This window comes from Heliangelus exortis, chromosome 22 (assembly GCF_036169615.1).
Source record: "Heliangelus exortis chromosome 22, bHelExo1.hap1, whole genome shotgun sequence".
Classification (NCBI taxonomy): Eukaryota; Metazoa; Chordata; class Aves; order Apodiformes; family Trochilidae; genus Heliangelus; species Heliangelus exortis.
In genome coordinates, this window is record NC_092443.1 from 9,795,305 (window position 1) to 9,809,056 (window position 13,752).

The window sequence follows — 13,752 nt, forward strand, 5'->3', positions numbered from 1 at the left end:
AGAGATTTTTTTTTTTTTTTTAAATCGAGCATCCCTTGGTACTTTGCACACCCAGAGTGCTACCAGTGAGCCAGCAGGACGTGGAATTCCTGCTGATCCCAGCTGCTGTGCTGGTGTTTTAAGGGGATGATGGAGGGAAAAGCAGGATCTGAGAGGGGCTGGGAAGGGGCAGCACATGGGGCTGCAGAAGGAGCAGAGGCCTCACCCTGGCACCAGGGCTACAGGGGGCCAGGGGTTGTGGGTGTTGGGATGCAAAAGGCTCTGCCAAAACTTGGGATTTCGGGAGCCTAACAGGTAGGGACAGATGCTTTCTTTCCCTCACATCTTGTGCCCTGAAGATCCAGTGGCAATACCGAGTGATTGCAGTGATCAGGAATTAGACCTTTGGCTGAAACATAATAAAAAATTTTAAAAAATCACAAAACTACACTGCTCCCCAAATGCCAAGGTGCCTGATGCAGCAGCAGAACATCCTTCCCACAGCACCCAGCCCTGGGGACCCCAGACATGCAGAGGCAGCCACAAAAATGAGACAGACATTTGGAGTTCCAGTTGAGTAAATTTCCTCCAACCAGCAAGAACAGTTGAGCTTAGGTTTGGCCAGATTTGGGAGATGAAGTCTTTGGGCAGCTCCATGGTTTGATTCCAGCCAGTTCAACCAAGCATTGCATAACCTCATCCTGCAAGGGGAATGCAGAAACTCAAGGTGCCTCTTGTGCAAGAGATGCTGCTCTCTACCCAAGCAGGTCTGGGATAGTGCTCAGAGTTTTGCTCCATCTCTGTTCAGGCTAAAGGAAAGACCACACACAAAACAGTTGCAGGATGCCAGCAGCTGTGCACAAAGCATTTGGTTTACATTAATTACGTCTGGACGTACACACAAAAAAAAAAAAAAAAAAAAAAGGAATAAAGGGGGTGGGTGTCAGGAGGGGAGAAGGAGAACAACCAAGCCAGGAAGGCAGGAAGCATGGAGAGAGGCTTCTGCATCATCCTGATCAGATCTGCTCAGATCCCAAGGGCAGACTGCAGCACATGCCATGTGTCTTAACACCTCCAGTCCTGGAGTGGATTCTGCCACCCAGAGCAGCATGATCCTGCCTTGTGCAGGGCTTGTAAACACCTTGGTCAAAGAGAAGGACAAATGCTTCTCAAAGACCCCAGTGGGACCCCTTCCTCCCAGCTTTGCTCCCTGCTCTGCTTCTCTTTCTCCTTTCCTGAGCAGAAATGGTCCCAAGAAAGACTGGGGAAGGTGAAGCACATGCTGCTGCTGGCAGGGAGGAGATGCTGGCAGGTACCAGGAAGGGAAGAAGCCAACAAGAGAGGAGAGGGAATAACATGAGGAGGGAGAGACAAAGAAAGGGGGTAGATCAGATCACCACAAAGCAAAGCCCCACTTCCATGGATCCATGATGCCACTTCTCATGGGGGGGACAGCTCAGTTCCCACCTTGCACCATGAACTGGGCTGCAGCAGCATCACCCCACCAGCCCAGTTCCAGGCTCACCAGCATGCACAAGTGGCACAGTTGGCCCAGAGTCCCCAAGAGCAAACAAAGGGACAACAAGAAGCTGCCTTTTTCCTCCAGCAGCTGCACCCATGCTATACACTGCAATATCCCCATCCATTGCAGCCCCTTCCAGGTTCTACATGCCCAGCAGCACCAGGACTGCAGCAGTCCCTGACCAAGGACCTTGCTGTGCCAGGAGCTGTACAAATCCTAAGCACATCCCCACCTCCCAAGGGCCAGCATCCTGCAGCAGCCCCGCTCCAAGGCAGGCAAAGAGCAGGGTCAGGTCACAACACCTCCAGGCACAGGCAGCTGGAGAGGGTGATGCCACCACATCTCCTGCAGCCAGCCCTCCCAGGGGAGCATTGGTGGGGGAGCACAGCAGCTGAGCCCCTCCCAGCCTGCCCGAACCCCTCTGCTCAGCTGGGCAGCACTTTCCAGCCTCTCTGCACGAGGAGTTTTTGCGTTGCCCCAGCACCGTCTCCTCTCGGCAGCTCGGGGGGCCCAGCGTGTGCACGCCAGAAGCTGGACTGACCCATGTCAGAGGTGATTAATTTATCAGGCTTTTGGCACCCACCTCTCCCCGCCAGAAAAACAATATCCCAAATTCCAGGCCCTCCCTCCCAGCAGATGTGTCTGCGGCCAGGGCGGCCGTTCCAGCCCGTCTCGCAGAAGCCGCCGCAGGGATGCAGCACCTGGAGCTGCCGCCCGCCTTCCCCATCCCCAGGCTGCATCTGCAGGAAAACCTCCCCCAGGACCCAAACACCAGGGCTCAGCTGCTGTCCCAGCGTGTTCAGCCTCTCGCCCTTGTGTAGATGTCTGTTTGGCTGAGCCACCCTGGAGACAGTCGGGATGGGTGCACAGCGGGAGATGGTGATGGGTGAAGACACCGCCAAGCAGACACTCCTTGAGGCCTAATTAATCTGTATCACCAGGAGAACACTGCAGGCCCTTAAACAGCATGGTCACAAGGTTGTTGCGGGTCAGCTGAGAGGGTCAGGGGATAGGGATGGAGTGCAGCATCACTGCAGATGCTGGCCAAGCCCTGCAGCTCTCCCTCCCCTCCTCAACCAACCCGAGCGGGTGGTGATATCATTCAGATGCTGCAGAGCACTTGGATCTCAGGCAGCCAAGAAACAGGAGAGATTTTTCTTCCTCTCTCCCCACCCCACCACTTCCCCCTGGGTTTCAGAGGAGGGATGAGAGCCCATCAGAGCGTGGGGCCAGCTCTGCATCTCAGCACTGGCCACGAGGAGAGCTGCTGCCCGGCTGAGGCCTGAGCTCACCCTGACGTCACGGTGAGGGATGGAGGGGGCTGGGGGGGGGCACGACGAGCAAACGGCCTCTTATTTATTTCAAAAAAGGTCACAAGCCCCTTGGAAGAGGCTGGAGCTGGATCCCCATGGTCCGGAGGAGGCCAGAGTCTCCTGGAAGGAGAGGTTTCACAATTCATCTCGTTTGCTCGCTGTGGCATTTTCATCACGGTAGTTCGACTTATGCAATTACATAAAAAACATCGAATGAAATCTCGGTGACACAAAACATGAACGTTTATATTGGCCTCCCCGTGCCGCAGAGTTGATCTTGGCTGGGACGTCCAGACAGACATTCTGCATTCTTCAGAGATTAAGCACTGAAATGCTCCGGAGAAACCCAGCTGCCCGCTCCCCCTGCAGCCGCGCCGTTAATTCCAACCACATGCTCGCCGGCCGGGAAAAGGGGAACGCGGACCCTAAACACACACAGGGCACCCCTGGGGACCCAGCCTGGCACCCCCTGCAGCACCCAGCACCAGCACGAGGACCCGTGGGTCTCTGTAAATAAATACACGTGCAGCAAGAGGGATGGCTTCATGGATAAAGTGTCAGGTACAAACCAGATCCCGACGTTGTTAGGGATGGAAGAGGAGTGTGAATTTAAGAGCAGAAATAAGAGGATCCCCCCAGTCCTGACCCTGTGGCCACGGTGCCTGTGCAGCACCTCACTGGTACTCCTAGTGCATCATCCCAGGAGGTGTCAGACTCCAATGAAAATAGAGGAGCCCATGGATGCTCCTGGAGCTCACGGATGAGGGCAGTGAAACCCTCATCCTGGCTCAGTTTCCATCTCCCTTCTTTTGAAAATTCTTTTGCTTCTCATTAAAAATCAAGGTGATCACTAAAAAGGGGGGAAAAGAAGGGAAGGGCAAAGCACGAAGAGCAGAGAACAAACCTCAGCAGCACACGGGAAACCACAGCAGCCCAGCAGTGCTTCCAAAAGTGGGGACTGGGACAAGGGGAGTGGACACCCCATCCTGATGCCACCCACATCATCTCTGCCTGGGTTTCAGGCACATCAGCATCAATTTGCCCCACGCTGCCCCAGGCCCACACCCAGGTGCCAGTGGGAGATGTCACCAGTGGCCACAGCACTGATGGGCAGAGCCACCTCTCCAGGACACATCCCACCATGCAACCCTGTTCACTGCTGCCATTCCCATATTTTAACCTCCGGGCCAGTGACTTCACTGCAAATCCCCATCCCAATGCTCACCACAGCCTGGGAAATGCAGCTCATCCAGCAAAAGCACCTGCGGACAATCAGGCTCTTCAGAATGGAGCCCATCATGCTGGGTGACACTCAGGTGGCATCACCAAACCAAAAACCACCACAGTTACTTGTACCATGCCAGCACCACATGAGACCTCACTGCCACTGCAAGAGGGAGAGGGGCAAATCCTGAGCAACAACAGCTCAAGCCACCAGTGACTTCTCCAAATTCAGGTCAGTTTGGGGACATGGGACCAGATGCAGCTGCTGAGCTCCTGCCCTGCACCACTGTCTGCAGCTGAAGCTCTTGAAAAGCCCCAAACTTCTCCTTTTGGGAGGATGGGGGGATGGGGGGGGAAAGGTCCAAAGTGCAAAACCCAACAAAGAGACCCACCAGCCCCCACGAGGGTGCCCTCATTTCAAGGGCAGAACATTTTTGAGATACTACAAACCATCGGCAAAACAAGATGTCAGGGCTGTAACTGCTCCTGGCATCCATCCCGCTGGGGCGTGGGAGGGATCCAGGAATAACAAGGGGGGGCTCAGGGAGCAGCCCCCTCTCTCAGGTTGCAGCCAGGGCTCCAGCCCCGCGGGCTCATCGGCCGTCTGCCCGCACGGGATGTCTGCACAGGCTCAGGCTTTATCACCTTGCATGGAAGGAGGAGGAAAAACGGGATGGGGAGGGGGGAGAAGAGAGAGAGAGAGGGAGAGGGAGAGGAAAAATAGCCCCTTATTCCACTCTCATCAAGGAAGCATCCAGCCGTCCAAAAAATTTAATGTCATATTTTAGCAAGAAAAACAGCTGTTGTGGTACTTTAAGGCCCAGCATATTTTGGCCAAAGCTGCATGTTGTGGATATTGGCTGAGTCAAGGTTAGCTGTTAAAAGGCAGAAATTCTAGACCCATAGGAAGAAACATTGCGTTCCTTTATATTCAGATAATATTTACTCCCAGGACTGTTTTGTTTTGTTTTCTTCTCCCTCCTGGAGGGGGGCCCGGCCCTGGGGCTGTGGCTGCCCTTGGCATCCTGCTCCACGGGCAAGGGGGGGTTGGGGGGAGCTGCACCCAGGGCACAGGAATTTGGGGGTGATGGAAGTGATAGGGAAAGCAGGGGAGAGCCCTCTGGTCCCTCCAACTTGAGGTTTCCCCTCCCATTTCAGCACTGCCTGGCTTTGAGCCATGCCTTGTGCTCAGGGAGAGGCAGAGGGGCAGGAGCTGGGGGCTCCAAGTGATGGGTCCATCCCAGCAGCACTGGGGGCACCCACAGGAATGAAGGGGATCCATGAGGTGCTCACTGGGCTCATGGCACAGCACCCACCTGCCTTTCACCATTCAGACTGGGTCAGACTTTTATTCCCCCCCATGGGATAAAGATGCCAAGAAATCCATAGCAGGCAAAGCCCCCGTGCCACCCATCCCACCCCTCTCTCCAGATGGACCTGGCAGCTTGACCCTGCAAAGTGCAATTTTAACATGGCGTTTTGCAGCTTCATCTTTTCCTCACTTTGTTCTGCTAGGTCGTGTCAGCTTTTTGTGTTACTGCCCATGTAAGCACCTGTATCTATTACCCCGGAGCAGGCACACCCTGGTGCTGCACTGGCGACAGGACAGTCCCCTCCAAAAGGGCTTTGTGGAACAGCTCCTTTCATCTCCCACCTGGTACTGCAGCAAAGAGCTCCTGGCTCAAGAAAAGTGGAAACAAAACCCCTAAAAAGCCACAAAAAAAAAAAACCAACAAACTCAACAAACCTAAAACTGGACACAAGGCCCCCAGGCTCCACAGCCCCGCGATGCCACCCAGGCTCTGAGTGATTCCTCTTCTCGTAAAGCTGGTTTGCTAAGGAAGAACGAAAAGCCCCAAAACAATTCCCCAGCTCTTGCCAAACTCAGCGGGAGCAATCCACGCTGTCTCTCTGCTTCTCCAGGGCTCCCAAAGCCAGCGTCCCCCCCACCGCGGTGCCACCTCCCGGAGCCACTCCGGAGCCACTCCGGAGCCAGACCCCCGGCATCCCCGCAGCGCCGGGGCTTTCCTCCCCACCCCCTGCCCAGCGCCGTGCCTTACCCAACACGGAGCCACCAAACACAACTCTGCATATTTCACTAACCTCAGACGCTTGGATGGGGAAGGCTGAGGATGAAAAAAAAAAATAAAAAAAAAAAAAAAGAGAGAGAGAGAGAAGAAAAAAAAAAAAAGTCCAAGGTAGAACCGCAATGTTTATAAAATGGGTCACTGAATTATACATAAAAATATTTTCCTTGTGGATGCAATTACTTCCTGGACTTGTTATTCCACAGATGCTTAAGTTCGCCTCAAGCAGCTCCAATAAATGCTTTACAGTCTGCTAGGATCAACAGTAGCAGCGCTGGAGCGAATTGAGCAGCGCTGGTTCAAATTTGTCAGAAAACCACACAGTGTTTTCATGCGCACGTTTTAGAAACCCAAACAAAATGACTCCCGACCGTCGTGCTCCCTTTCCTTACGCTTTTAATGGGTTTCACATGAGCTCCTCCAGACACGGGCAGAGCCCCGGGGGCTCAGGACACCCGGGCAAGCGCTCACTGAAAGCCCCTGGGAGGAGATGGGGACGGAGCTCAGGCAGCAGCTCCTGGCTCTCCCCCATGCAAACCCTGCTCCCTCTCACTTCCAAATTGTCCCATCTCATCCTCCTGCAAGGTCTGGGTCACCTGGTTGGTACCCAGGAGGAAGGAGGATGCATAACTAGCTTAGGGGAAATTAATTTTGGGAGCAAGGGGTCGGAGCTGCCCTTCCCTGCAGTGGGTGAGGGAAGAGTTCAGGGGCAGGGGAAGGGGACACAGCACATGGGGCTTTTAAAAAGCACAGTGAAAAAAATCCAGAGAAGCTGCAGCAAAAGTGGTGGGAAGGGACAGAAGCCAAGGTGGCAGCCAGAGGGTTCTGAGTGTGGGCACAGCCTGGCTGTTATCAGTCTACTCCAGTGGCAGGGAGATGTATTGGAGGTTTTTTCTCCTCTATCCAGCCACTAATTTTACTAAACTCAGAGAAACTCAAGACCATGAAGATGTGCAATATTTTTTTTTAATGCGTGTAAGGCTTGTCCTAAAATAAAAGGCTTGTCCTTGAATAAAATCCTGGTCCATCTAATGAGTCTTGATCTTCAAAACCTGAAAGCTCCTTTTGTTTAAGAGCAATTGAAAGCATTTAATGCAGCTTCCAACAACCTTGCACAGCAAACAAACTGAGGGGTGGGGTGTTGGGGGACATCCCAGGATCAATGGGGCAAAGGGCTGTTATGCCAGTGAAATAAATTAAAATCTGCCCAGGAGCACTCCAGATTCACTCCAGGACTAACAGGTGGCTGTAACAAGATTATCCCCTTAACAGATTGCCAGTGGAGCAGAAATATGCTTTCAGGTCTGTGCTTTCACTCCAAATTTCATGCACAAGATTTTCTGTCAGCAGGATCAACAGGTTGAAAGGCACCTGCACAAATGGGCTTATAAAAAGCTCCATTTTTTTTCCTCCTGCTTCATGGACACATCTGCCTCCCGTTCCCCCTCGTGTGGCAACCCCAGCTCCTCTTTGCCTCTGCATGGCCCACACTGGCAATCCCACCCACCCCTCCCTGCCTCTGGCCAGGGGCTGATGGCAGCCAGGTGCCAGCCTGCCCACCACCGTGTCACAGCACAGGCTGGGACTTGGCTTTGTCCCCATCCCTTGCCAAGTGGGTGGTGGCAGGGGATGCACAGCAGGAAATCCCCATGGGACCAGAGAGAGAGCATCCTCCTGCTGCAACCCTCCAGCCCCCAGTGAGGCAAATCATTTGTGAGCAATTCACCCCACTGGCCAAAAAAGGCTTTGCCAAAGGCAATGATCTGGTTTTCTCTCTGCCCTCGCTCCCTCTGTCCCCATCCTGTCCCCCCAGGATGGGGACAGGGACTTTGTCCCCACAGCCAAGCCACATGCAGGGCTGCACGAGTAGCATGGTGCTGCCACCTCAGAGGTTAAACCAAGGGCCCCCAGGGAACACACTGGTGCTTTTATTTCAGGTTGAACCCCAGCACATCTGAATTTTCAACTCAACCACCGCTGAAAAGAAATATAAAACAAAACAAGCACCAGCAGAGGGGAGGAAGGGAGGGAGAAAGCAGCACCAGGTCTGCCCACAGCCCTGAATTAGTGGCAGAAAAATTAACATTCCTGCCCTGGGCTCTGGCCAAGGGATAGAGCAGTCCAGGAGACAGTAACACAAGTGCTGGTGAGCACACGTTCTGTCTGAGGGTCCTGGTGCTGCAGCCAGGGTGTAAAACCCCATGGCAAGGGCTGTGGCTCAGAGGACAAGCCCTGCACCCTGCTTCTGGGGACAGCCCCCAGGTGCTTTTAAATGCCACAAGTATCTTCCTTCTCCAGGGAAAGGGGCTGGGAAACACCATGCAAGAAGTGATGCATCCCACGTGGGATTTCACCTTGTCTGGACACCACCTGGCTCCAAGTCCCCGGGTTGGAGGGGACAGATCCTTCCTCCAGATGTGTGAATTGCTGCCATTTGGGGGCAACAGGCAGAACAGCACAGGGACAATGACATTTTTGGGGAGCACAGCATCCCCCAGACCAAGTCCAGGACCTCAGGACAGCAAACATGCACCAGCAGCTTGGGTGCACCACAACCCTCGGGGTCCTTCTGGCTCATCACAGACCCCAGCAGTCCCTGGAGGACCCCAGCACTCCCTTGAAGACCCCAGCACCCCACAGACCATCCACCCAAGCCCTGGCTATTCCTGGCTGCAGGAGCACTTTAATAACTCTGGCCCTCACCCTGGTACCCTCCTGATTTTGCCATTTGCTGGGTGCTGGAGGCAGTGAGCTGTGCTGGAGCTCAGCAAGGGCTCCAATCTGTTCCTCATTAGGAGGGGCAGACAGCCCAGCACAGGAGTCTGAGCCCTAATCTCCTTTCCAGTTGGTGCACATCAGCAGATGTACAACAAGTGGTTGGATATTTTAGCGGGCATGTGTGTGACAGAGCCATTAGGTTTTCTTTGGTGTTTTGTTTTTAAGTTTTTCTGCCTTCTTCTTTTTTTTTTTTTTTTTTTTTTTTTTTTTTCCAGCTGTGGGGAGGATGAAATGCCAGTGCTGGAGCTGAGGCTCTGCCAGTCACACGCAGAACCCGACTGCAGATCCTGGCTGCCAGCTCTGCCCCGCCGGCGTGCTGGTTTATTTTACCAAGGTCTTTCTTGGAAGAAGTGGTGATGAAGTTAACAGCCTGTGAGCCATAATTGGCTCACATTAAATCAAGGAAGTGATATGTTTTGTTTTGCCCTTAAAAAAAAAAAAAAAAATCATATTAACCAGGAAAAAAAAAAAAAACCTCTGCCCGGAGCCAGGGAAGGAGCAAGCAGCAGCCCTCAGGAATCTAGAAGGAGATTTGTGTCCCAAGGAATAAAGAAATAGAGTCCTCCCTCTTGCCACCTGAGAAAATGCAGCCTTACCTCAAATACCCAACAGAAGTGCCCATAGCAAGAGAAGGGGGATCCAAAATAAAACAAAAAACCCCAACCAGGTTGTGGCACACAAGCACCACTCCGAAGCCTGTCCCAGCAGCCTGTGGATTTGAACTGAACACACCAGAAATAAAAGAAGGAATTTCAAAAAACTTGATATTTGGTTTATTTATCACTCCACCTCTCAGCAAACACAGGTGTCAAAAGTCTTCTTGGGGCACCAAGAGCCACCAAGTCTTGTCCCAGCCTGAGGCACCCACAGCTGCATCCCAAATCAAAGCCCAGCAGCATCACTCAGCAGTAGCACTGCTCAGGTCTCCCTGCATGGTGATCAACCACATCACCCAAGCAAACCAAAACAGATCCATGGGGTGCATGGAACACAGGGCACCAGCTCTGAGCACTGCTGGCCATGTCCCTCCCTCAGCCCCAGAGAAAATCAGGAGATTTCCATACACCCCAGCCTGGGACAGTGGCCACCAAAAGCTGCAGACAATGATGGTACCACCACAGGGCACAGGAAGGGCTGGAAACCTGAGATCTGCTCCCACATTCCCTTTTAACCCAGTGTCTCAGTTTCACTTGTACCTGAGGGCACTGGAAGTCGTGTGTGGGAAGATTTCACATAACTCAAAAAAAGCAGGAAAACACATCCTGCTTTTGGTAAATCCCACACACATCTTCCAGCTGATCCCAACTTCTGGGTTAGCCAGGTCAGAAGCAGGACACCAAAAGCCCTTGTGCTGTAAGCCTGGGGGCACAAACAAGTCTTTCACTTATGTGGTAACCAGGAAAACCCCCCAAAATTCAACATTTTTTCAACTTAAAAATGACAAAAATATAATAAGAATAATAAATAAATAAACTCATGGGAAATTCTCGTTTCATTTGGAAATCTCATTTCCAAATGGCACATGAGAAATCATGTTCTGATCTAGCGTTGCTGACAGGCAAATATTTATCCCCACAAAATTTCCACATAAAACCATCAACTTCTGTCAGTAGGTCTGGGCAGCAGCAGCAGGGGAAGGCAGCAGGAGGGGAGACAGAGGGACCACTGGGTCACAGCCCCTCAAAAAGATCCCTGCAAACACACCAGATTTCCTTGAGGCTTGTTGTGAGACAAGATGCAGCCTTTCCCAATGCATCCAGAGCAAGGAGCTAATGTTTAAATCTGTTGTACCATTTTTTCCAATAAATTAAACCACTACAAGCCTCTGCTCCCCAGCCCTGCAGCACTTCATCGTTCAGTGCTGCAGCTCTCCTCCATGTCAGAGCAGAGTGGATCCTGTCCTGCTCACAGTTCTCAGTCTATTAGGCAGAGTTATTCTTTTGCTCTGTGTTTTGATACTTACAAAGCCATTACCATCCTTCACATGCACATCCATCATCAGGGCTGCAAACTCCAGAAAGTCCCAAAAAACTATTTTCCACTCACCATGCAGCCTGCCAGGCTCTGTTCTTCTACTCTGCGTTGCTTCATCCATTGAAAGACATTTCAACAAGTTCTGAGTCCAGCAAAATAAACAGATGGCAACTCAAAAAGGTGGTGATTTTTATTTTTTCTGCAAGGGGGAGAACGGGGTGAAGGATACAGCAGGGAAGAGATGAATTCTGTCTGCCCAGCTGGAAAAGCTAACCTGGGATCCAGACACTGATGCCCAGCTGAAGCTGGGGGTGCACAGCCCCATTTTGTGGTTTGGGGCAGGTCCTGGGTTTGGACTCCCCCAGCTCCAGTCTGCAGCTCACCAAGCACCCACCCTCCCTCCCCAGGTCCTCAGCACCCTGCAGCCCCCCCTGTGGGGCTCTGGAGACCAAACACATAGAGTTCACTTGCATTTTGCAAGGAAATGTTTCCCCATCACAGCTCTGCATCACCTCCACAGCTCCCCAGAGGCACCCACAGGCACCTGCAGAGCTGCACCCTGCTGCAGAACAGCAGCTCTGAGGGATGCAAGGGATGCAGAGAAGCAGCCCTGCCCCAGCCCGGGGCAAATCAGCCCCGGGGTTACCCCCAGCCTCCTCACACCCTGACCCAGCAATCACCAGCTCAGACTTAGGGGGAAGATTTATGAAAGGATGTGGCCAGATGGGCAATAGAGACGAACGGCCTTGAGGAGTGACTGATTCCTCCCCTACAAGAGGAATAGAAATTAATTTATGAATCGGGTTAAGTTGCCAAGTGGCTTTGATGCAGGTTTTTGGGGTTTTTTTTTTGTTTGTTTTTTTTTTTGGGGGGGGGGGGGTTGGGTTGGGTTTTTTTGTTTTTTTGTCTTTTTTTTTTTCTGCACATGTTCGTGATCTATCTCGCAGCTGTCAGAGGGGGAGGAAGGTCCTGGTGAGCTGGAGCAATGCATCAACACCAGTCCGGGCAGCCAGCAGCTCCCAGCAAAACCAGACTGTCCTCTCCTCTGGCTCCCTGCTAGACCAAAGTGGGCACCTCCCGATTCAGCCCTGAGGTCCTGGAGCCCCGTTAGGCGCTGCAGAGATGGGGAGGGGGACAGGGACCCCATGGCCGAGCACAGCCCCAGGCACCACAGCTCCTGAATCTGCTTTCGCCTTACCCACCCCTTGGGTGTTTCGGGAGGAGCTCCGGGAAGCCAGGAGAGCCCCTAGGGAGATGAGGAGAGGGGACAGGGTGGTGAGGGCTCTAACTTACCAAGACTGCACTTTTAGAAATAAACCACAGAGGGCAGAGCGAGGATGTGGTGCTCCCCAAAAGAAAAAGTGGGGAACCTTTAGGGCACCTCGAGGGACCCTTCTGTCCCCCCGCACTCCCGGGGATGGAGCTGCCCGGGGCTCAGCCCCAGCTCCCCCAGCCCCCGGCTTCCCCCTGCCCTTACAGGTGTCTGGAGGTTTTTCAAAGCACGAAGTCATTTCCTGCTTGGAGCTGTTCACAAATCTGCACAGAAACTGCTGAACCCTTCCCGTTTCTGGGAGATCCGACGGCTCAGGGCTTCTCTGCAATACACTTTGCCTTCCCCTGGCGCAGGGTCCCAGCCTCATCCTAACACCACTCTCAGCCCAGGACACCCAGTGTCAGCCTTCTCTGCAGCACCTTGCTGCCTCCCAAAATCCCCTGGCACACAGGGCTATTGAGGAGAAAACGCTTGCTAATTAAATTACCCCATCAATACAGCAAAACCGGGTAATGCCCATTAAAGGGCCTGATGACTCCTCAGTGAATTGGTTGCTTTGTAGCCAGAAGCTTGAAAACTAAACCCGACAGAGGCAATCAGCCCTGTGGGGCAGGAGGTGGCCCTGGGGTGCCACACGTTGGGGTCACCCCATTGCAGCAGTGCAGGTCCCAAGGGTTGTCCCCAACCACCCAGCACAGGGGGACCCCAAGGAGCTGCCAGCACCCGGGGCTCAGCACCCTGCTCCTGGGAGAGGAGAGAGCCCCTGGGAGCCTCAGGGACAGGGAAGGTGCAGATCCTCTCACTGCAGGCTACATCTGTCTCCAAAAACGACTGAAGGGAGGGGGAATTTGCAAGGGCTGCTGCTGTCTGCAGACAGGAATTGAATGTTCATCTGCTCCGAGATGTCTCCTCCCCACTCATGGCACCAGACTGCCCGGCTGGGTCACTGCCAACCACTGCCACCAACTCCCCCAGTCAGGACACAGCCCCTCTCCATGCTCCAGCTTTTGCCTCTGCAAACTGCAAACCCTCAGCCCTGCTGGTCTTTGAAATGTGAATATTCTAAGCATACACAAACCCATCAACACACCCAGAAGCCTTTCATCCACTGCCCCCCAAGCACACCCCAGACCAGCAACAAGGGTTTCTCACCTCTTCTCTGAGCAGGTGAAGCCCCAGCCCAGCACAAAAACCTCTCCCAGAGACACAAGCACAAAGCTGGCACAACCCTGCACAAGGCAGCATGCTCAGCCTCACCACAGCCCCCAAAAGCAACAGCCAAACAGCTCCAGGATGGAAACAGGCAGAGATAACTGACCAGCAAGCCCACACCTTCCTCCTTGCCAGGGATATCTACAGCAAAACCAAGGATCAGCAAGGAAAAAGAAAAAAAGCCTTTACCTTGCAGCCACACTGCTCACTGAACACCAGCATGCTCAGCACCTGCAGCCACTCTTCCCCTGGGCCTGGGGGGCTTTTTGTAACTTGTAGAGCTGAAAGGCATCTGCTCTGAGTTGTAACATGGCAAATATTGCATTGCAGGGTCTCAGCACACCTGGTTTGGGGAAAAAAGCTGAGGCTTAGGAGGGGCAGACAAGATAA